This window comes from Petaurus breviceps, unplaced genomic scaffold, assembly GCF_028583685.1.
Source record: "Petaurus breviceps papuanus isolate PSGF00001 unplaced genomic scaffold, PetGlider_PUasm1.0 90919, whole genome shotgun sequence".
Taxonomy (NCBI): Eukaryota; Metazoa; Chordata; class Mammalia; order Diprotodontia; family Petauridae; genus Petaurus; species Petaurus breviceps.
The window spans coordinates 30,293,244-30,318,205 of record NW_027187378.1 but is presented as its reverse complement, the minus strand read 5'-3'; the positions used below and the strand labels follow the sequence as shown (position 1 = coordinate 30,318,205).

General features: G+C 40.8%; 1 protein-coding gene across 2 annotated transcripts in view; it reads left to right on the top strand.

Annotated features, from left to right (window-relative positions):
• SLC39A14 (solute carrier family 39 member 14) overlaps nucleotides 1-24,962 on the top strand; it is a 67,099-nt gene that overhangs the window by 18,929 nt on the left and 23,208 nt on the right. The gene's annotated exons all lie outside the window — the stretch shown is intronic.

Sequence of the window (24,962 nt, the reverse complement as noted above, 5' to 3'; positions counted from 1 at the left end):
AGAGGGAGGGCACTATAATTAAGAGAGGTTGGGAAAGGCTTCCTTGTAGAAGGTGGGATTTTAGTTGGTCTTTAAAGGAATCCGGGGAGGTCAGTAGTTAGAGTGGAGGAGGGTGAGTGTTCCACGCATTTCGTACATTGAGTGTCTTGTTTGTGGAACAATCTGGAGGCCAGTGCCACTGAATAGAAGAGTACCTTTTGGGGAGTAAGGTATAAGAAGACTGGAAAGGTGGGAGGGGACTAGGTTAATGAAAGATTTTGAATGCCAAACAATGTTTTGCATTTGCTCCTGGAAGAAGTAGGGAGCCACTGAAGTTTATTGAGGGGGGTGGTGTGATATAGTTGGATTTGTGGATTAGGAAAATCACTTTAGTGGCTGAATGGACGGTAGATTGAAGTGGGGAGAGCTCCCGAGGCAGGCAGACCCAACAGCATACTATTGTAGTAGTCCAAGTGTGAGTTGATGAGGACCTGTAACAAAGTAGTAGCAATGTCAGAGAAGAGAAGGGGGCATATTTGAGAGATGTTGCAAAGGTGGAATTGACAGGCTTTGGAAACAGCTTGAATATAGGGGATGAGGGATAGTGAGGAATCCAGGTGACCCTAAGGTATGGACCTGAGGGACTGGAAGGATAGTGTTGCCTTTTACAGTAATAGAGAAAGTAGGAGTGGGAGTGGGTTTAGGGAGAAAGATACTGAGTTCTGTTTTGGACATAATGAGTTTAAGATGTCTACTAGAAATCCAGTTCGGAATGTCAGAAAGGCAGTTGGAGATTGGAGATTGGAGATCTGCAGAAAGATTGGGGCAGCTCAGACACATTGGAGAATCTAGCTGATGAGATTACCAAGGGAAGTAGTGTAGAGGGAGAAGAGAAGGCAGCCCAGGAGGTACACCTATGGATAGAGGGCATGATCTGGAGGAGGAATCTAGCAGCACCAGAGATGGAAAAGCAGCAGTTAGGTAGGAGGAGAACCAGGAGAGAGTGGTATCCCAAAAACCTAGAGAGAAGAGAGTGATCTGCAGGGTCAAAGGCTGCAGAGGATCAAGGAGTATGAGGGTTGTAGGAGATCACTAATCACTTTGGAGACAGCAGTTTCAGTGTAATGATAAACATCAATTTATTTCCCAATCAGTGGGTTTCCACTTTATATCTATTTCTTCACTCCCACAAAAACTGACTATTGTGGTATAAATTTCTGTCTTGGAACTCCTTGGGGTATATGCCCAGCAGTGGGATCTCTGGGTCAAAGGGTGTGAATGATTTAGTCACTTTTTCCCCTTGTACATTTCTTCGAAGGTCCCTGAGTTCTTTGGTAGGGTACTTCTTCCACTAACACTTATGACTTATTAGGTAGTTTAAGTTAGTTGCTGTGGCCAAAAAATTCATCACCCTGTTGTCAACCTAGTTATCAACCTCCTCAGATTTAACTAAGCTTATCCTTGGAAGACAGTCATGCTGTCTTTCTCAGGCTTTTTGTATAAAGTAGGCAGGCTAAATAAATGTGTTTAATTGAAACAAATTGAATTTTGTTTAACCCTTATTTATAAGTACTTTCTGTCTAAAGTCCTGACCCAGTTACCCTGATTTTCTCCAGACTAGAGCCGGTGGATTGAAATGGATATTTGAGAGTGGGGTTATCTATGAATTGAAATGACCTGTACTCTACTCACTTTTAGTCGGTACTGACAATGAAGGGAGAAGTGGTCATATGTATACATCTAGGCAGAGTTGAAGACTGCCAGATTCTGATACAAAGAGGCCAAAATGTCTGAAGAAAATATCTTGTATAAATTTTCTGGTCCACATTGCCAGAAGGTTCCTTTTTTAGGAAGGTCAGGCAGAAAGTAAACAAGTTCCAATGAGGCAGAGGGCACCCTACCCCCCCCCCCGTCCCTCCCCCCTCTGCTCTTAGAAGAATGCTATTCCTAAGAATAGTCAAGAGACCCCTTTGACCATTGATAGGCTTTGGATTCTGAGTGTACAAATTTAAATTCTAGACCATCAAGCATTTTTTCACAATAGTAGCTAAATGGCAACTTCACCTTTTCTAAGCATACTTGTTCTAAATATAAATATATTCTAAGAATGTATTATTCATTCATTCAACAAATCATCTTATTTCACTAAAATCCTCCTCCCATGCATCATAATAGCAAAGAGAGTGACCCCTGTGTTTCAAAGGCCATAGCAAAGATATGCAAACTGATGAAATTTTTCAAGTGTGGGCCCCAGAGTGGGAGAAAAAGTATGGTCCCAATGACAGGCTGTATGTTTATTTTACAATGATTGAGTTATGCTTATCAGCAGACTGACCACAGGGTAGTGAAATATTAGGTCACAGCAACTTTCTATGACCATCAGATTCAGAATTTAGAATCTAGTTTCACTGGCTGTCCCTCCTGCCTGGAATTCTTCCCTTCCTCATCTCTGCCTCCTAGCATCCCTGGCCAAGTCAATTCAACAAGCATTTATTAAGTTCGTGGTTTCCTTCAGGTCCCAGCTAAAATCTCACCTTCTACAAGAAGTCTCTTGTCTCTTCCCTTAAGGAACTCACAGTCTAACAGGGGAGACAACATACAGATAACTGTGTACAATCTAGCACATATACAGAGTAGATACAGCAGGAAGGCCCTAGCAATGTGGGGAACCTGGAAAGACCTCCTGCAGAATGTGGAATTTGAGCTGCATCTTGGAGTAAGCCAAGATATGGGAAGTGAGGAAGGAGAATGTATCAGGTATTGGGACACCCAGGACAAAGTCATGGAGTTAGCATATAGACTGTTAGGTGGGAGGAACAATAAATAGGCCAGTGTAGCTGGTGCTAGAATTTGTGGAGGGGATTGAGATGTAAGAAAGCTGGAAAGGTAGGAAGGGGACAAGTTACAAAGGGCTTTAAATGCCAACAAAGGATTTTATAATTGATCCTGGAAGTAAGAGGGAGGTATTAGAGATTATTGCTTGGGGGGAGTGGCATGGTGAGACTGAAGTTTAGGAAGACCTTGTTGCCAACTGAGTAGATGGTGGGATGGAATGGGGAGAGACTTGAGGCAAGGTGACCAATCACCTTGGTGCAGTAGTTTGGGGCTGGGGGGCGGGGAGCTGATCAGGACCTGCATGAGAATGTCAGCTGTGTGAAGAAAAAGAATACATATATATATATATATATATATATATATATGAGATGTTGTGAAAGTAAAAACAAGATGGGACTATAGATTGGGTACATGGGGGAGTGGGATTGAGGAGTTGGGGTTGTGAGCCTGGGTAACTTCAGTGGATGGTGGCATCCTCAAAAGGAATCAGAAAGTTGGGGGGGGGTATGAAGAGTAACTTCTATCTTACATATATTAAGTTTGAAATGCCTGCCCATCTAATTCAAGATGTCTGAGAGACCATTGGCAATCAAGGGCTGGAACTTAGGAAAGATTTGGGCTGTGTATATGGATCTGGGAATCTCCTGCATAGAGATGAGAGTTGAACCCCTGGGAGCTGATGAAATCACCAAGTGAAATAATCAAAAGCAAAAAGAGAAGAGGGCAAAGAACGGAGAGTTGGAAGCTACCCACAGACAGTGACCTGGATGGAAATTTAGTAAGGGACCTGAGAACAAGCAGTCAGATGGGTAGGTAGGAGAAGAACCAAGAGAGAGGAGAAAGTATTCAAGAGATGATTCGACAGATCGAGAAAGAAGAGGATTTTGGACTATTAAGAGATCATTAGTGGGGGTGGCTAGGTGGCACAGTGAATAAAGCACCAGCCCTGGAGTCAGGAGGAGCTGAGTTCAAACGTGGCCTCAGACACTTGACACACTTCCTAGCCATGTGACTTTGGGCAAGTCACTTAACCCCAATTGCCCTCCAAAAAAGCAAAAAAAAAAAGAAAAGATCATTGGTGGAATTTATTTGGCTTCATTGTCCTCGATTGCTACGAGAATTCTAGTGAACACCCTCCTCACCCCTGCTATGGGGGGTAGGGAAGGTAAAAAGGAGGGGAAAAAATGCTTGATAATTGGGTAAAAAAAGATCATTGGTACCTTTAGAGAGAACAATTTCAGTTGATTGATAAGGTTAGAAGCTAGATTGCCGAGGGTTTAAAAGAGAGTGAGCAAATGGGAAGTAGAGGCAGTTTAGCCAAGAAAGGGAAGAGAGAGATATAGGACAATGACAAATGAGGAGGGCAGCTCAGAAATCAAGTGAGTGTTTTAAGAATGTAAAAGACATAGAAATGTTTCTGGCAGTAAGAAAGAAGTCATCCCATAGAGTTAGGGCTACAAACCCTAACCCCGTCTAACATATAAGAGCAATATATACAGGTCACATTCAGTTTTCTAGTTAGTCTCTCTGCCTCAGGTGTTTCCCCACTCCAGTCCTTCCTTCACTCAATTATAAAATTATCTTCATAATCCACAGGCCTGACCATGCCTCCCTCTTCTTCAGTAACTGGAGTGGCTCCCAAATACTTCTTAACTTGGCCCTTTCCTACCTTTCCAGTCATCCTACACTGTACTCCCATCCACATGCTCTACAGACTCAGTGATCCCGGCCTCTTTGTCATTCCCATCTCCAGCACTCCAGCCATACCTAGCATTCTCTCCCTCAACATGTCTCTACCTCCTGGTTCCTTCAAGTCTCACCATCTATAAAAAGCCTTTCCCAGACCTGATCTCACTATGCTGATCTCCATTCCATTCTGTTATTATCTTGTTTGGTTATAGTTGTTTGTGTGTTTTCTTCCCCCATTGGAATGTGAGCTCCTTAAGGACAGGGACTTTTTTTCTTTTTTTTATATCTGAAGTACTTAGCACAGTGTCTAACACCTTTTATTGTTGTTATCCAGCCATGTCTGAGTCTTTGTGACCCCATTTAGGGTTTTCTTGGCAAAGAAACTGAAAGGGTTTGCTATTTCCTTCTCCAGCTCATTTTATAGATGAGGAAACTGAGACAATCAATGTTAAGTAACTTTCCCAGAGTTACACATCTAGTAAGTGTCTGAGGCCAGATTTTGACTCTGGATGATGAATCTTTCTTACTCCATGTCTGGCACTCTATCCACTGTGCCACCTAGCTGCCCTACCTGGCACATAGTAGGCCCATAATAAGTGCTTGTTGATTGATTGATACATAGGCCAAAAAAATAAAATAGATAAAGTTTCTGCCTTCAAAGGGCTCTCTAGTAACATCTTAGTCTAGGGACACTACTTAGTTAAGTAGTGGCTGTTTTTTCATTTGAAGTCTGAAAATGATCATTCAGCTCCTTGAGGACAGGAACTATTTTTCCGCCATCTATGTATGCATGGTAGCTGCCTGATAGATACTTGTTGGCTTTCACAGAGGGAAGTCAACAAAACTGATCACTGGTGGAAAGAACTTGGAGATTGCTCAGATCATGGTGAGTTCAGTTGGGAATGGGAAGAGCTGGCACACCCACCATGCTCGGATCTGTTCCGAGGGAAGGAGGCTGGGCTGAACTTCCAGGAATGTTTCAGCTCTGGGCTATGGGTTTGTTGTGAAGCTTAGTTTGCTGTTCTGCATTCTCATTGCCTGGGCCTAGAGGTGGATCAACAAAGCCTGAAGGAAAGAAAAGATTCTCTCCTCTCCCTAGCCCCAGTCTTTGCTTCTTTTGGTGCTGTTTACCTAAGAGGCTTGTTGACTTTTCCTGTTGCTGGGACTCTGGGTAGAATTTCCCAGATCAGTGGTCTTTCTCCACTTTCTTCGTACCACTCTCCCTTTTGTCCTTTTCCCTGTCCCTCTGTCTAAATTGTTTGTGTGCCTGTAAGGGTGGTTCTCTCCCCATCTTTCTGACCCTGCAAAGCCCCTGGGCTGGTTAACAACCCTGCCTGTCCGCATTGTAGCTTTGTTTTGGCTGCACGAACCATCATCTCTTCACTCTTTCTCTCCCTGCCTCTTCTTCCACAACAACTTGTGTATATTTGGCAGGTAAAGGGTTGTGAGCTGTGTGTGAGTGGTAGGGACTAAAGCTCATAGTTTCCATGAGCAGTGAAGATTTCTGGAAACTGCTTGTATGGTCTGGAGTTTTTCACTTTCCTCTTCAGCAACCCAGGACAATTAAAACACCATTTTAAGCAGGAACATTGAGTGACTAAAAATATCCTATGCTCCAAGGTCAGAAAATGGGCCAGCAGCTCCAGCATTCCCCTTTTCAGCTATCTCCCTTTGGACCATCTCCTTCCCCCACCTCTCCCCCACTGGCTTGTTCTGAATCCTGACCTGGGGCCTCTAGGAGTGATTCCATTTACCCCCACCTCTACTGAATTTATTAACTTGGGGACTGGGAGGTGGGCTTAGTATATTATCCCATAACTAGACAAGGAACAAGTCTGAAGGTAGGGAATGGGCTGGAATCCAGGTTTTTCAGCTCCCAGCAGAGACTGGGTATCTCCCACTTTCCCAAAGCACAAGGACCTTCCTGTAGGTCTCCTCTGATTCCTTTAACCAACTAAATACCGTCTTATTAGAGAGATTAAAATAAACTCTAATTCCCAGAAAATTATTCAAGGGAACATAAACTGGCATGTGATGATTTAGTGTATATTATAATGCTGGAAAAAATCAATGGAAGGGGACTCTGATTCATGTAGGCTTAAAATCTTTTGGTTTCCTTCCATAATAAAAATTATTATAATAGCTGGTATTTATATAGAGCTTACTATGTGCTGGACACTGTGCTAAGCCCTTTATAATTATTGTCTTATTTGATCCTCACAACAGCCCTGGGAGATGGTTTCTATTATTATCCTCATTTTATAGATGAGGAAACTGAGGCAGACAGAAGTTAAGTGGCTCACCCAGAGTCAAGCAGCTAGTAAATGTCTGAGGTCAAATTTGAATTCAGGCCTTCCTGACTCCACAACCCACTGCACCGCCTAGCTGCCTGTATCCCATCTCTAACCCTCAAGTCAGGTGCCAAGTCCTGTCTGTTCTATCAGTTGCATCTGTCCCCTTTTTACTACTCTTCTTTGTACCCTCCCTATCTCTTGCCTGGACTACTGTAATAGCTTTCCCAATGGCTTCCCGATATCCCATCTCTCCGCGAGTTCCACCATGTATGTCAATTCTGTGTACATCCTTCCCCAGCTTAGAACTCTTCAGTGGTTCCCCTTGGCCTCCAGGATAAAATGCATGTTGTACAGGTTGGTATTCAAGACCCTCAGTTTGTTTCCAATCTCCCTTTCCAGCCTCCTCTCAATGCTATTTTTCCTTCATCCAGGACTCCAGCCAACCTGGGCTAGTTACCGTATTCTAGCTTATCTGGTCCATTTCTGCCCCATTGTCTTTGCTCACACTATTCCCTGCACCTTCCTTTATCTTGTCATTTCTCCTTTGATATTTTTTTTTCTTCCCCTTCCCCACTCAAAGCTGGAATTTATCTTTCAGATATCTCTGCCCTTTGTCTGTCTCTTTTCTCCTTATTATATTATTGTTTGTTTGCTTCTTGTATTTTATCATGTTGTTGTTTAATCATGTCTGACTTTTCGCAACCCCGTTTGGGGTTTTCTTGGCAAAGATAGTGGAGTGGTTTGCCATATCTTTCTTCAGCTCATTTGACAAATAAGGAAACTGAGGCAAACAGGGTTAAGTGACTTGTCCAGGGTCACACAGTTACTAAGTATCTGAGGTCAGATTTGAACTCAGGTCTCCCTGACTTCAGGCCCAGCACTCTATCCACTGTGCCACCTAGCTATCCATATTATCATAGTGCACCATTATTTTCAGCTGACAGTGTGGAGTTAGCTAGGGAGTGTAGTAGATAGAGCACTGGACTTGGAGTCAGCGTGACTTGGGTTCAAAATCTACCTCAGACACTAACTCAGTGCCTCAGTTTCCTTCTGTAAAATGGTGATTAATACTAGAACCTACCTCACAGAGATGTTGTATAAATCAAATGAGATATTTTGTGTGTGTGCAAACCTTAAAAGTCTCTATAACTGCTACTATTATTACAATATGAAAAGCTCTTTGCAAACCTTAAAGTGCTATATAAGTGTTAGCTTTAAATTGTAGTGGTAAAAAGGGCACTGAATGGAGCCTGAGTTATATCCCATTTCAATCTAACAAGCATATATTAAGCACCTGCTATATGCAAGGCACTGTGCTAGACTCTAAAGATACAAAAGCAACATAAAAATCAGTCCCAACTCTAGTATTTTTGCCATGAGAATCAAATGAGGTAATAATTGTAAAGCACTTAGCACAGTGACTGGCACATAGTAAGTCCCATATAAATGTTAGCTATTCTGAATATTATTAGAGTTGGACATTTTTTTTTGGCTGCCTCCTAGAGTGCTTGCAGTATATAAACCCTATTTTCAGACATTCTGCTAACTGTGCCTCCCCCAACCTTATACTTAGGAAGCTGACTTTTTTTAACCCAAGTGTTGACGTTTATCCCTGTCAAATTTTCCTCTTATCAGATTCAGCCCAATAGTTTCCAGCCTGTCAAAATCTTTTTAGATACAGGCATCAGCTAGTTTGTTAGCTCTGCTTACCAGCTTTCCATCAGCTGCAGATTTGATAAACATGTCATTTACGCCTTTATCCAAATAATGCATTTTTTAAAATATTAAACAGCACAGGAGTTCTGGAGCACTCTACCTTCTTCCAAGATGACATTGGGTCATTAATTGATTTTTGACAGTCAAGCAGTGCTGGATCCTTCTGATTGTTCTTTTGTCTGGCCCGCATTTCTTCATTTCCACCTACAATAACAGTATGAGATACTTTGTCAAACACTTTCCTAAAACCTCGGTTAACTTTTGTCTGCAGAAATCCCTATGATCTACTTGTTTAGTAATCTTACCTTCACAAAAGGAAATAAGGTTAATCCAGAATGACCATTGAAAAAGCCATGTTAGGTATTTGCTATTACTTTTTGTTATGTTCATTAGTTATCTTTTTAATGATATGCTCTATAATTTTGCCAGGATTTGAAGTCAAGTTCACTGACCTGTAGTTTGACTTTGTGTATTTCTTGTTATTGCATAGAGGCATTAACTTTATTTGGTCTATTCTAACTTTCAGTCTGTTGTTTACATAAGGTTTTATACCTTAGTGGGCCACATTGTTGATAATTCTCTTTCCAATTTTTTCTTTCATAGCTCTCGTTGCTTTTCCAGTTCTTTCCTGTATTACTCACTTCATTTATAGAGTAATTTTTTAACACTTTTTAAAAAACCCTCTTCATTTCTTCCAGGAATTTTAGTTGAATTGAGTCCAGGCTGTATTTTTCTCTGAGGCTTTGCAGGTGTTTTGGGGTCATTCTCTTCTTTAGGGTTTATGTCCTAAGCCTCTATGTCCCCATAAGAGTTTTTTATTGTTGGATTCTTTTTTGTTTTCTTATTCTTCTAGCCTTCTTTCTTTTTTTTTTTTTTTAAGCAATTGGGGTTAAGTAACTTGCTCAAGGTTACACGGCCAGTTATTTCTGGGTGGATGCTAAGTGTCTGAGCCCAGGATTCGATCTCCAGGTCGTCCCAACACTGGAACCAGTGCTCTTACTCGCTGAGCCACCTGGCCGCCCCTTAGCCTTATTTCTTGATTTTGGACTTTGCGTAAGGGCCAGGATCTGCACACTTTTAAAGGAGATGTCTGTATTTAGTCCTATTTTTTGTTCTCTCTGGTTTTCCTTCTGTTTTCTCAAGATATTGGATGTTATATATTAAGGAACTCGGGGATAGCTCAGGTTGGGGACCTGCAAGCCTTCAGTGTGCTCAAAATGATCCATTGCCAGTCTGGTCACTGTAAATTCTATAATCTAGGTTTGGGTCTGAGACCCAAAGACAGACCTTGGTTGGAGTTCCAGTAGACTGGAGCTGCTGGACTCAGCCCTATGGAAAGCTCCACAGATTCAGAATGATTTTGGCCTGGGCTTTCTGCCCTGGTTATTCTGCTTCAAGCCTTACACAGTTCTGAGAGCTGAATCTGAGGGCGCCTCTACTCTGCTGGTCAGAGCTATACAAATACTGCTGGCTTCTGTACCTGTTCCTTGCTCCACACACAATCTAGGTACCTAACTTCTCTATTTCTTCTTGTGCTGGACCTCCATTCATAGGTACAGGTCCCATGACGGCTGTTTGTGCTAGCCCTCCACCCCCAGATACTAGTCCCCTTTTCAGTCTGCACTGGATTTCTGGACTGTGAGTGATAGAGTTGCTGGTTGGCATCTGTTCCTGCTCCCTGTACCAGAGCAGGCCTCTCTCTGCCAAATCTGGGATTTCTTCCCGCCTTTGTGCATATCCATAGGCAGGCCTTCCTTTAGTCCTTTCATTGAAATGCTCCCCAGGGTCTGCTCCTAACTAGACAGCCATGTCCCCAAACCTCTCTTCCTTATGATGAGTTGGGGTGGAAAAATTATTCATTATGAGTTTTTTCCCCCTAGATTTCCCAATCAGAAGATCTTAGTGGAGTAGTTGTTAGGGGGAGATCTGGGCTGTATTGCTTCCTGCTCCTCTGTCTTCTTGTTTGGTCTCCTCATTGACCCTATAGTTTACAGAATTCATTTCTTTCTCTCTCTTCCTTTCTTCCTTTCTGGGGACTTTTACCCTTATCTCTTCCTGAGGTTACTTCATTTTTAAGTTACCATCTTTCCATCATAGAGATTAAGTGATAAAACACCTCCTAGTATTTTCCGAGATAACATTTATTGTGGCCTGACGCACATTTCCTACCTGTGGAAATGAAGGTTTTAGGAGTAACTGGTGTTAGCTTGCCATCAGGAGCCCTTCTAGGCAAGCATTCCAGCATCTTCCCCACCCCCAGGAATAAAGGAGCTAGAGAAATGCTAAGCTTTTAATACTGGCTAGAATGTCTATCCTTTTTTAATGGGCAAACATTTGGTACTGAAGGTGGGAGCCCCTGGTTAGTAAGAAAAGAACAAATGGAAATGAATTCTATTGTTTCCACTGAACAGTTACTCAATTCAATTCTACAAACATTTATATTAAGTACCTACTATGTGTAGCCCTCTGACTGTACCTGAAGGTATCTAGAACTTGTTGGGGTACGTATTCTATGGCACATAATCCCACATTTCCAGCATATCATAGAGCCAGCTAGATAACTCACCAGTACCTTACCATTGTTCACCAATTGTTAAATTTTCAGTGTGAACATCTGTACCTTGGAAATCAGCAAATGGTATAAATCAGGGTTTGATTTATTGGTTTGTTGATTGTTTCCACTTAAGAAAGTGATTGAGAAAATGTTAGTAATGCAGATTAAACTTAAATGTGTCCTGCATACATTTTATTTTTTGGAAAGTCGATTATTAAATATTTACCAGCCCATCTATACTCCATTTCTCCTCTGAATCTTGACCAGCCAAAGTGTGTGTGTCTGTCTTTCACACATACACACATGCAATACACACACACACATACATGCTTCATAGTATACTATGCAAAAGGACATTTAATAGAAATCCAAGATAAAAAATAAGAAAATTACAATAAATAGCATTCATTATCTATTCTCTCTAATCATCATCATCATCCCCCACTCCCAACCTGCTTGCCCCTCTCTGAGCTGTAAGTCTGGCCCTCCCTGTGTTCTTCTCACTCTCCAGAGTGAGCTCACACTGTGGAGGCAGTGACTTACAATTGTGTGAATGCTGAAGTTACTGGATCTCATTACCTGAGACTGTGATCTCTCACATTAGACTGGCTTCAGGATTCTGTAGCTGCTGTTTCTTGTCACAGAAGGACCCTTTGAAGCTACAACCCTTCTGTGTCAAGTCCATAAGCATATGTTAAGCACTTACTATGACAAGAAACAAGGGGCTGTCGCCCACATGTAGTAGCACTGGGGTGTTGTGCAGGCTCGAAGAGAAGTAGAATAAATATCTCCAGCCTCTTCTCCCCTCCACCTTTCTGCAAGGGAGACTTTGATTCCTGACAAGAAGGAAAGTAGGAGGTGGAGAACAGATACTTGACCACTCTGCTTTCCTTAGAGAGAGGGGATACTGGGCTAGAACTCTCTCTCTTCTCCCTTGAATATTATTAGTCTAGAGGATGAAGCAGGAGGACCCAAGCTTTCTGTCCAAGACTTGACTCCCTACCAAATACCAGGCCCAAAATGAACATAAACATATAGCAATTACCAAAGAAACCTGTTTATCCAATTCCATAGCAAAATAGAAATCGGAAGAAATATATCTAGGAGAAGTCATGTCAGACAATACCGAGTGAAGGAGGCCTCCCATTGTAAGTGAGGAAATTCAGTTTCACCAGTGAGTCTCAGATCTCACCCAAGGGGAAGGTCTTCTAAGTCTCAACAGTAGCAAGCTGGGGACAGGGACATGATGGAAACCACCAGCTCCTCTCATGTCAGCTTCTTCCTTTGGTAACCTGAAGTGGGGTTGTCCTCTCCATTTTCTTTCTCAAAACTGGAAGCCAAAAGCGCCAGAAGAAAATTCTAGGTTCCTTGAAGAGGCTCTCGAGGCCATAGAGAACCTAGGAGAGTGAAGACACTGGAGTTCTCCTGTTCTTCCCAACTCTGCCCCATCCCTCCCTCCAGCTTGGACATTGTTCTCTACCAATAAGGAAAGAATTCCATACCCTTGCTTTTTTTCAGACTCCAGTTACACCTAGTCTTCTAGAACAGGGGTATCAGACTCAGATCGAAGTGGAGCTGCTAATGTCTGCATAAACATCTCTGGGCCACATAGTGACTTAGTTTTTTGTTTGTTTTTGTTGTTGTTGTTGTTTTTCTGTTTTTGTTTGTTTTATAGAGGGGAAGGTAGGGCACTTGGGATTAAGAGACTTGCCCAAGGTCACACGTCTAGTAAGTGTTAAGTGTCTGAGGACAGATTTGAACTCAGGTCCTCCAGACTCTGCTCTATTTACTGCTCCACCTAGACTCCCCTGACTTAGTTTTAATAGCACTTCTTGTGCCAGGCACTGTGTTAAGCTCCTCACAGTGCTCCTTATTAGATCCTCACCTCAGCACTGGGAAGTAGGTGCTGTCATTATCCCCATTTTACTAATGAGAAATCTGAAACAGACAAGTTAAGTGACTTAAATAACCCCAGAAGGATTTTAAGCAGGGGATTGACATGACCAGATCTTTGTGTCTGGGTCGATTTGGAGAGAGAAGAAATTACAAGCAGAGAGACCAACTGGGAGACTGTTAAAATAGTCCAGGTGAGAGTTGATGAGAGCCTGAATTATGCTGGTGGCTGGTTGAGTGGAGATGGAATTCACAAGATTCAGCAGCAGATTGAATTGTCAAAGGAAAGTTGAGACAGAGGGAAGAATTCAAGCTGACTCTTAGATTGTGAAACATGGGTACCTGCAAGGACGGTATTAACAGAAGTGGGAAAATGTGAGAGAAGTGTCAGTTTAGGGGAAAAGGTGGTAAGTTGTCTTGGATGTGTTGAGTTTGAGATTCTGGTAAGACATCCAGGTGAAGTCCAAAAGCCAGTTGGGGCCACAGGACTGGAGCTTGGGAGGAAGATGAGGACTGGATGTGCAGATTTAAGAGTCTTCTTCCTGGAGACAACTGAACTTGTAGGAGCTGATATTACCGATAGAGAATATAGAATGAGAAGAGATGAGTGCCTGAGAGAAACTCATGTTGAAAGTGCAGGAGACAGATAATGAAGCTGCAGAGGAAATTGAAAAGGAATGATCAGACAGAGACAGGGACTACCAGCCAAAAGTGGAGCCGTGGCAACTGAGACAGAAGAAAGTTTCCAGGAGGAAGAGATAGTCAGTAGTGGTAGAGGCTGCAAGAGACAGCGAGGAGGATGAAGACTGAGAAAAGGCCACCAGATTTAGCTCCTTTTGGAACATACCAGGTTAACACCTATATATACTGCTTCTATTAAGTTCTTTGTGTGAATGGGATATTCTTTGTTGGATGAGACCCTCTTGGGCTTCATTTTTCTGTGCTAAATCAGATGCTCTTTTTTTTTAAATAGGCAAAATACCTTGGGATCATGTATTCTCTAATACTTTTCTGTCAATTTCTGAAAGTGTAACCACACTGTAATCTACTATAGAATACTGTTTACAAAAACCTCTTTGTTCCCTTAACCTATTTTCCTCAAAGATGACCTCAAGATCATTTGCTTAAAGATCCTGCAGAAATGAGAAAAAAGGCCTATGGGTGGGTGGGTCAGTAGTTATTATATTCTCCATGTGACTTAGATATAAAAAGTCACATTATAAACAAATTAGAGGAGCAAGAAAAATATTAATTCTTAAAACTATAGGTAAGGAAAGAGTTCATTACTAAATAAGTGATAAGATGGACAATGTTAATTACATAAAATCTAAATTTCTGCACAAGTAAATCTAGTGTAGTAAAACCTAGAAGGTAAACAGGTAACTGGGGAAGATCTTTGCAACAAGTTTCTCTGATGAAAGTCTCATTTCTAAGATATATAAGGAATGGATTCAAATTTATAAGGCTAAAAACCCTTCTACAAATAGATAAATGGTCAAGGGATAGGAATAGCAATTTTCAAAGGAAGAGATCCAAACTATCAACAGTCCTATGAAAAAGCACTCTAAGATGCTAATAATTTTATTTATATAAAATCAAAGCATCTTTGAAGCTTCTCTTCACACCTCTCAGATTGACAGTAATGGCAAAAAAGGGAAATAGTAAATGTTGGATGGGGTTATAAGAAAACATGTGATATGCACTAGTGCATTGTTGGTGAAACTTAATTAGTCTAACCATTCTGGAAAGCAATTTGAAACTGCACCCAAAGGGCTCTAAAACTGTGCATATCCTTTGACTCAGCTATACCACTACTAGGCTTATATGCCAAAGAGATCAAAGAAAGAGAAAAGGACCTATATGTATAAAAATAGTTATAGCAGTTATATATATATAGTTACATATTTCATGGTGGCCAAAAATTGAGAAAAAACAAAAAAACTATGGCATATAAATTCAATGGTGTATTGTGCCATAAAAAATAACAAAATGAACAATTTCAGAGAAAACTAGGAAGAATTTTGAACTGAGGCACAGTGAAAGTGAGCAAAACTAATCAATTTATACATGAAAACGTTATAGAGAAAAACAACTTTGGAAGAGTTTTATCATTCTGATCAATACAATAATAAATCACAAGTCTAAAAGAATGACGATGAAACACTTGTGACAGAGAGGTGATGAAACTTAAAACTCAAAAAGATGTACATTTTTGGACATGGCCAGTGTGGGAAGTTATTTTATGTCACTATGTAGAAATGCATGAAGGGATTTTTTAAAAAATTATTAATGGAGGAGAGGTGGAACTGAGCAGAACAAATTAATTTAAAAATCCTTCTTACTTAAAAAGTCAAAAACAATTTAAGAAAATAAAAGGCCAAATATGGCCTTTTGTTAAATTTAAAAATCTAGTAAGGGAGGCAAAAAAAAAAAGGTAGTAGTCTTTCAGTCATCTTTTTTTGTTAGCAATACCATCTGCAATTCCCACTCTCCCCCATACTTCCTTTCAAATCTCTTGAAAACTCTATCCCTCTATATCTTCAAAATTGTGTTATTTGAGCTTGGACGTCTTTTGTATATTCTGGGTCTTGTCCGGCTCCTTTTCCTGCCTTTGCCCTCTTTTTTTTATTGCTTCTTCCTCATGTGGCACACTGGGGAATATGATGTTAGGGTCCAAATATGGTTCTGTTTTCCTTGACAGAGAAAATCAATGTTTACAGATCTTTTCCATTCATTGTCTGCCTTTCTTCATTTTAGTGCTCTTGGAATGATATTTCATTTGGGTTTCATGCCAAGCTTTCTACAAATTTGTTTCCACCACACTTTGCTGTGTTTATAAGGTGATGCTGCTCATTGGCTACCAGCATCCTCCTCTGAAAGATTCCATAAGTGAATTTGTGTACTAATTCAGTGTTACCTTTGGCCGCCATTCTTCTCCACGTGGAAAGAAGACCAAATGTTTATAGGCACTGGCTGAGGTGGTTTCTAGTCTGTATTCATTTATATTGGTTAAAGTCACATAGGAAATTCTGTTGGTCTGAGTCAATGTATTTTCTTCCATTTTTCAACATCAGTAGCTTATTTAAATATTAGTCCAAGTTTGAGTTGTTTTTAACAGCATACTGTCTGTTCTTCTCTTTAACCTTTTTCCTGTTTAGTATTGATTTAGATCCTTGTTCTAACAAACTGACATTCTGCTTGTACACTGACAGCTGATTTGGGAAATGACTCCCACATGGGTAAACAATCATTTCCTGTCAAGATACAGTTGCTTTAATTTTTCTGATATTAGGTGCTTGTCATGACCACATACCTTACAATTTATTCTTGAAGAAATTATTCACAATATAAAGAAATGTGGCATCCATACCCATTTCTTTGGTTTCTAAATTCTCAGCCCTATTCTCCAACATATTTTTCACTGCTCCCTGTAGTGTGCCCATTGAAGTCACCTAGTATTAAAAGTATACATTGATCTAATTTGGAGGGTCCTGTCAGTATCTTCATGAGGAGAAGATGATCAAGTGTCCCTTGAAGTGATTTTTATTTTATTGCTTTTGGATGCTTGCTAAAACCTACTCCAGCACATTCATTTGCTTTCCAAGGGGAAATCTGTGAGTTACAACATCTTGATTAGGGATTCTTAACCTTTTATTGTGTGTCATTGACACCTACAGCAATCTAATGATGAAGCCTTTGGACACCTTCTCAGAATAATGTTTTTAAATGCATAAGATAAAATACATAAGATTATAAAGGAAACCAATTACATCAAAATTCAATGGCCAAAATATTTTAAAAATAGGTTCATGTTCCCCAAATTAAGAATGCCTGATCTAGCTACAGCCTTCTTCTATCAGTTGGTCAGCATTTATTAAGCATCTATTATGTGCCAGGGATTGTACTAGAGATATAAAAAAAGACTTAAATGGTTCAAGAAGCTTAAATTCTAATGGGGCAAATAATGTGCATGTAACTAGGGATATACAAGACAGATAGAGATGAGATAGAAGGTAATCTGAGAGGGACAGGTATTAGAAACTGTGAGGGGAAGACAGGGAAAGACTTTCTCCTTCATTTATGGAAATTTGTGTCAGTTTGTTATTCTTTAGTTCTTTCTATAGTGCGGCAACTCATTGAATTAGGATATTTATTCCATTTAGATGATCTGAAAGTCATATAATTCCTTTTGGGGGAAGGGGGGAATTTTTATAGGTTTATTTGATAACCAGATACTTTTACTGAAGTAATTGTTTTAATTAATTTTAGTTAAATTTTTAAGGTTATCTAAGTAAACCATCACATCATCTGCCAACAGTGATCATTTTGTTTCTTTTGTCTTTTTTAAAAATTTAGTTTTATTTCATTTTCAATTAAGAATTATCTCCCTTTCCTTCCTCTAATCTCTTTGTCACCCATTGAGAAGGCAAGAAAAGCAAGACCTGACAGAACCCACAAAATGACACAGAAGCTAAACCCCTGCTGCGGATAGCCCGGCAGGCCGGCAGGAAGTGGCCAGTGAAGCGCTCTGGGAGCCGACCCCAGCCTGGAGAGAGCCGGAGGTCTTAGCCCCAGGACAGCCTGACCAGCCGCCGTCTGGAAGGACTTCAGATCACCAGCAGCTATGGCAGTTTCCAGAATTATCAACCCATAGATGCTAAGGACAAAGTGAGAGGTCAGTGCAGTGTGGACTTTAGGATCCAGTAGCTTGGGAGTGCAGTCGGCTTTCGTCCCCAGGGCAAGAAGCGGCTAAGGCTCAGCAGCCACACCCATGTGGCTGCTTCAGCTCCTGGCCTGCAGAGTATAGGGGGACCAAGTGACCACTCTGAGGGGTAATCACTCTTGCTTTAACCTGCTTGGATGTGGATTGCCGTCTAGGGTGGCGGTCCTGGGGTGTGTGACCAGCTTGCCAGAGTGTGTGGAGGCTTCAGAGAGGGCACCCAACTAATACCTCTGGCAGCTGAGAAAACCCCAGCATTTGGGACGAAGCTCCCCTGTCTGATAGCAGAGTCCTACTGTGGCAAAAAGCCCAAAAGTCAAGTAATTGAGTGGCAACATGAGCAAAGGAGGGAAGCAAAACAAACAGAGCAACCCAACTTTACACACCTATTTTGGGGACAAAAAGGATCAAAGCATGGAACAGGAGGAAGACAGTGAAGTCAGAACTCCTGCACCAAAAGCTTCCAAGAAAAATATGAGCTGGTTAGAGGCCATAGAGGACCTTAAGAAGAATTTTGAAAAGCAAATAAGAGAAGTGGAGGAAAAATTGGGAAGAGAAATGAGAATGATGCAAGAAATTATGAAATGAGAGTCAATAACCTGACTAAAGAAAATAACACCTTAAAAAATAGACTCCAGGAGAGATAATTTAAAAGAATGCCTTAAAAAGCCAAATTTGCTAGATGGAAAAAGAATCTCAAAAGCTCACTGAAGAGAATCATTCCTTCAGAATTAGATTGGAGCAAATGGAAGCTAATGACTTCATGAGACATCAAGATGCTGTTAAACAGATCCAAACAAATGAAAGAATAGAAGGCGATGTGAAATATCTCATTGGAAAAACCACTGACCTGGAAAATAGATCCAGGAGAGATAATTTAAAAATTATTGGACTACCTGAAAGCCATGATCAAAGAAAGAACTTAGAAATCATCCTCCAAGAAATTCTCAAGGAAAACTGCATTGATGTTTTAGAACCAGAGGGCAAAAAATAGGTTGAAAGAATCTACCAATCACCTCCTGAAAAAGATCCCAAAAAGAAAACTCCTAGGAATATTATAACCAGGTTCCAAAATTCCCTGATCAAGGAGAGAATATTGCAAGCAGCCAGGAAGAAACAATTTTAATATTGTGGAAACACAATCAGAATAACTCAGGATCTGGCTACTTCTACACTGAGGGATCGAAGGATTTGGAATATGATATTCCAGAGGGCAAAGGAGCTGGGATTAAAACCAAGAATCACCTACCCAGCAAAATTGAGTATCATGTTTCAGGGGAAAATATGGTCATTCAGTGGAATAGAGGACTTTCAAACATTCTTGCTGAAAAAAACAGAGTTGAATAGAAAATTTGACATTCAGATACAAGAAGCAAGAGGATCATGAGAAGGTAAACAGGGAAAAGAAATCATAAGGAACTTATCAAAGTTGAACTACTAACATTCCTACATGGAAAAACAATAACTGTAACTGATGAAACTTGTATGAAAATAGTTGAAGGGAATAGAAATATACATATATATATATGTCTATATCAGAGTATATATGGGTGTATGAATACATATGTGAATGTGTGTATATATGTTTACAGGTATACATAGATAGAGAGCACAGGACCAATTTAATAGGAAGGGATGATACTTAAAAGGTGAAATTAAGAGGTGAGAGAAGAATATAATGAGAGGAGATGGGGAGAGACAGAATGGGATAAACTATCTCATATAGAAGAGGCAAGGGAAAATGGTTACAATGGAGGGAAAGAATAGGAAGGGGGAATAATGGAAGGGAGGGCAGGCTTGGGGGGAGGGAAGTTGGAAGCACCCACTTTTCAAAAGGGACAGGATCAAAGTAGAGAATAGAACAAGTGGGAGGTGGGATAGGAGGGAGGGAAATATAGTCAGTCTTTTACAGTATATCTACTATGTTAATGTTTTGCATCAGCTACACATGTACAACCTATACTGAACTGCTTATCTTCCCAGTAAGCGTGGGTGACAAGGGAGGAAAGGAATGAATCTGGAATTCAAAGTTTTACAATCAAATGTTTAAAATATATATACATTCTTATTAATACTATTTTACATGTAATTGGGAAATAAGTTATACAGGCACTGGGGCATAGAGATCCACCATACCCTACTGGAAAAGTTGAAAGGGGTATGGGAGAAGATATGGGAGAGAGCAGGTTGGAGGAGGGTATATCCTGTGGGACTGCTATTTTGGGGCAGTGGGTAGGGGAAAAATGGGGAGAAAATTTGCAACTCAAAATCTGGTGGAAATGAATGATGTAAATCAGAAGTTAATAAAGCATTTGAAAAATGAAAAAAAAAAAAGATTCAAGAAGGGGTTAGGAGGAAACCAAAAGTCACTGTTTGTCTAAATCTAATTTTCAGCACCTAGCATACTGAATGGCATATGGTAGGTGATAAATGCTTGATGTCCGATTGAATAAATAATTGAATTTTTAAAAATCAAATCAAGTGTTTAAAATATACATATATATAGGAAATGAATGACATAAACCAGAAGTTAATAAAGCATTTGATTAAAAAAACCCAATATAAATATGTATAGTTGTGAAAAATATATTCTTGCATTAGTCATGTCCAAAAAAATAAAGAGAAAGAAAAAGAAAATATGCTTTGACCTGCAGTTTGAGTCCATCACCTCTCTAGCTAGAGATAGTATGTTTCATCATGAGACCTTTGGAATTGTAGTGGGTCAATAAGTTATTAGTGTTTTACTTATTGGGTTATTAAATCTTTCATTTCACAGTTGATTATCTTTAAAATACTGATGTTAGTGTCAGAATTGTTTGTCTTGTTCTGTTCATTTCACTTTGCATCAGTTCATACAAGTCTTCCTAGGTTTCTCTGAAACCAGCTTTTTCATCTTGCAGCCTCTTCCCCTTGTCCTGTTGACTCCTAGAGTACAAGTGTAGCAGGGATGGATTCATATTGCAGAGAGGCAGATTTTAAGTCGATCCACAGAAACATTTCCTGACAGTTAAAGCTATGCAGAATGGGAATGGGGGGGGGGGCGGGTGGCGGCTCTGGCACCTCACAGGACATCTTCATGCAGAGATTGAAAGACCCCTTGTTAGGAATATTGTAGAAGGGATTCTTGCTCACATTTGATTTGGACTAAATCTGATATTTGGGATTATCTCCTCAGCTCCACCACTGGCCCCGTCTGTGACACTGGGCTGGTCATTTTTGTTTCTGTATCTGTAAAATAAAGGGGTTGGACCAAAAGATTTTGAAGACCGCTCTCAGGTTTCATATTCCTTGTGAGTTTGTGATTCCAGATCAAAATGACCAGCCTTTGGTAGAAAACTGCCCTTGGTCCTTGTGGAGGGCATGAAGCTCCTGAAGATTTCTTCACTTCCAGCCTGAAGGCAGAGAAGTATGGGAATGATCCAGTGCTAGAAACACAACAGACTTTTGGGAGAGGAGGAATGTAAGCCAATTCTACCTGCTCAGTAGAGATGCTAGGAGTTTGAAGTTCAGCAATTTACAAATGACTTCTCAGCTTTCCTATGCTGAAAGGGGGCTGAACAGACTTCTACCAATAAGATTAAGAAACTGCTGAAGAATTCAGAATTTCAAAAATGAGGTTTTGTATAGTATGTCAAAGTATTTTTTCAGGATAGGTAGAAGTCCAAAAGGGCCCTGTGTTGGTTTTCTTTAAGTAATAGAGCAGGATAGGGGTGTCTAGGTGGTGCAGTGAATAAAACACCGGCCCTGGAGTCAGGAGGACCTGAGTTCAAATCCAGCCTCAGACTCTTAACACTTACTAGCTGTGTGACCTTGGGCAAGTCACTTAACCCCAATTACCCAGCATTCCTCCAAAAGGCAAAAAAATATATATTTTTAATTTAAAAGTAATAGAGCAGGATAAACAGAAAGGGCGGCCCTTGAGAACTTTCTGGCAAAGATTTTGAAAGCCAGTAAGTAGGTAGATAAATAAAGCATTTACTCCAGGCCAAACTCTTATCTGCTGAGCCAATTACCCACTTCTGAAGAGGGGACAAATTAGGTTCCACTTTAGCCAAGCAGCATAGTGGTTGTAGTTCTCTTTCAGCCCTTTTTGGGATGAGTTGACTCCATACTTATCACCAATTAATTTAGCCTTTATTTAGAACCCTGGAATCTGAGTTGGAAAGGGCTACGGAAGCCATCCAGTCCACTCCTTAGTGCATCAGCACATTCCCTCTCCATCCTCAGTACATGCTCAAATGATCTCTGCTCATAGGCACACCCTCTCCACCCTTACCCCAGCAGGGAACTTGCATGGAGCATTCTACTCTGCGACTGCTCTGATGGTTAGGAAACCCTTCCTATGACCCTCCCCTGAAACTTCCATCCATTCACTGTCCCTCAGGGACAGAAGACAAGAGCAGACCAATCCATCATCTTGGCCACAGCCATTTGAATCCTCTTCCTCTCCTCCTTCCACACCCCCACATTGTCTTTTTCCAGATAAAACAACGTAGCCACTTCCTAAATTTCAAATAAGTTGACTTGAAACTGGAGCGTGATGAGAAGAGAGGAAATTTAAGAAGAAATGTTGGTCACTAGAGCCAGCAGAGGGAGGGTCAAGTTCGGTGGTTAGTCTTGGACAAAGGTCACTTAAGGAGCCTGTGACCCTCGGACATTCCATTGACTGTTCATAGACTAGGAACACAGAATCAGAGGTAGAAGGGACCTTAGAAATCAATGAGTCCAAGTCCCTCGTTTTACGTATGAGGAAACTGAGGCAAAGGGAAGCTAAGTGACTTCCCTAAAGTTACACAGAGGTGGGATTTGAACCTGGGTCCTTTGACTCTTTCAGTCCTGTGCCAAAGGGAGTATGTTGATGCAGAACTGGTTTTCTAATTCTAATTCAACAAATTCAGCAGCACGTAGAGGAAGAAAAGATCAGAGGGGGGAGATTTAATGGAGAGGCTAGGATTTGTAGTTTCATAGGATTTCAGAGATAGAAGGATTTATAAGGTGGTGAAATAAATAGGGTGCTGGATCTGGAGTCAGGAAGACCTGAATTCAAATCTGGCCTTGGGTACTCAGTAGTTGTATGACCCTGGGTAAGTCACTTAACCCCTGTCTGCTTCAGTTTCCTCAACTGTACATCGGGGAGAATAATAGCACCTACCTGGAGGGTTGTTATGAGGATTAAATTAGATATTTGTAAGATGCGTAACAGTGTCTAGCACATAATAGGAGTAAATAAATAAATGCTAGCTGCTATTACCGTTATCATTTCTTCCTATTACAGACTTGAACTAGACCCTGAGATGAGAGATGGGTAGTGATAGGGAGGTGAGAAAGCAACGTGAAAAATAGCAGCTTATACTTTCGTAGTGTTTTATAACCAGAGTCATAACTAGGGCAGGGTGACCTGTCCTCTGGAGGCAGATAGATGCTTCAATGGATAGAGCACTGGGCATGGAGTCAGGAAGACTTGAGTTCAAATCCAGGGTCAGATAATAATAGCTGTGTTACACTGGGCAAGTCACTTAACCTCTGTTTGCCTTAATCTACTGAAGAAGGAAATGGCAAGCCACTACAGTGTCTCTGCCAAGAAAACTCCATGGACAGCATGGGTGTGTTACAGTTCAGAGGGTCACAAGAGTCAGACATGACTGAACAACAACTTGACTGTTGTCCCAAGGGGACAAAAATTTAATACATGTACTCTGAGTCTAGTACCTAGTTAGTATTTCATTCCCTTAACTTAGTTTTTCTTAAAAGCTTCTTGTATTGTTTTCATATCATGAATTCCAAAGTTGAATGGAAAGGCCTTACTGCTTGTTCCTGTTTACAGCTGTTTGCTATTTGTAAGATTGCTTGCTCTCTCTATCTTATAAGAATAGGATTGGGTTTAAGACTGATAGAAATATGATTTCACTGGTGTAGGGAACTTCCTGGTGAGGGGACTTCCTCTACCATTGGAAGTCAGCACCTTCTCTGTCTTTAAAGAGTGACCTGGAGGGGCGGCTAGGTGGCGCAGTGAGTAAAGTGCCGGCCCTGGAGTTGGGAGGACCTGAGTTCGGTTCCGGCCTGAGACACTCAACACCCACACAAAAATACTAGCCGTGTAACCTTGGGCAAGTTACTTAACCCCAATTGCCCTCCAAAAGGCAAAAAAAAAAAAAAGAGTGGCCTGGAACACTTAGAGGTTAAGTGACTTGTGCAGGGCACACTGTTTCATCATTATTTTTCTGAAATTGTGATTGGTCATTTCATTTTTCAGAGTTCTTAAGTCTCTTAAAGTTTTTCTTTATGTTGTTGTTACTGGGTGAATTGTTCTCCTTTAGCTTACTTTCCTCTGCATCAGTTCAGACAAGCCTTCCCAGGTTTCTCTGAAATTGTCCCTTTCATATTTCTTAGGGAGCTTCAGTGTTCTTTCTACCATACCATGCTGCCTTCCTTATCATTTCATTATGGGCCCCATCTGTTCTAATATCCTGGAATTAGCTGTTGGGAATAGTTTGTAGTTTTAAGAACCACTGCAAGGCCTTCTTCACTCTAGAGAATAGCATCCCCTTGTCCCATATGGCCCGGGCATGGTTTGGGTTCATTTGCAGCCCATCTGGACCTAAAATGAATCCAAGAATGTTATTTGACACAGATGAAAATCTCATTTCTCCAAATTACTATTTAAACTGTGGTATCACAACTTGATTAGATACTTTTGGGTGTGGCCCAGCTTTGTGGCACCATAAAAGGAAATGCCTAGATTATTACAATAACCTTCTAATTGTTCTCTCTACACATTTACCAGAATGACTTTCCTAAAGTATAGGTCTGATCATGTAACCCCCATCTCCCGACTCAGTACAACTCAAATGACTCCATATTACATACTCCAGGATCAAATATATAAAATCCTTTGTTTGGTAATTAAAGCTCTTCACAAACTGACCCCTTCCTACCTTTCTATTCTTCTCACACTTCTTCCCCTCCAAATACAAAGGCCTGGAGATGGGAGATGGCATATGTAGGAGGTCAATTAGGAGGGCATGTAGAGTTTGTGAAGTGAAGTGAAATCATCTTTAATAGGGGCTGAAAAGGTAAGTTGGGGCCTGGTTGAAGAGCTCTAAATACTAAAAAAAATTATATATTTGAACCTAGAGGTGGTAAAGAGATTATTAATGTTTAGTCATAACTGCCTGGAGTGATTTGCCATTTCTTTCTTCAGTGGATTAAGGCAAACAGAGGCTAAATGACTTGCCCAGGGTCACACTGCTAGTAAGTATCTGAGACTGGATTTGAACTCTGG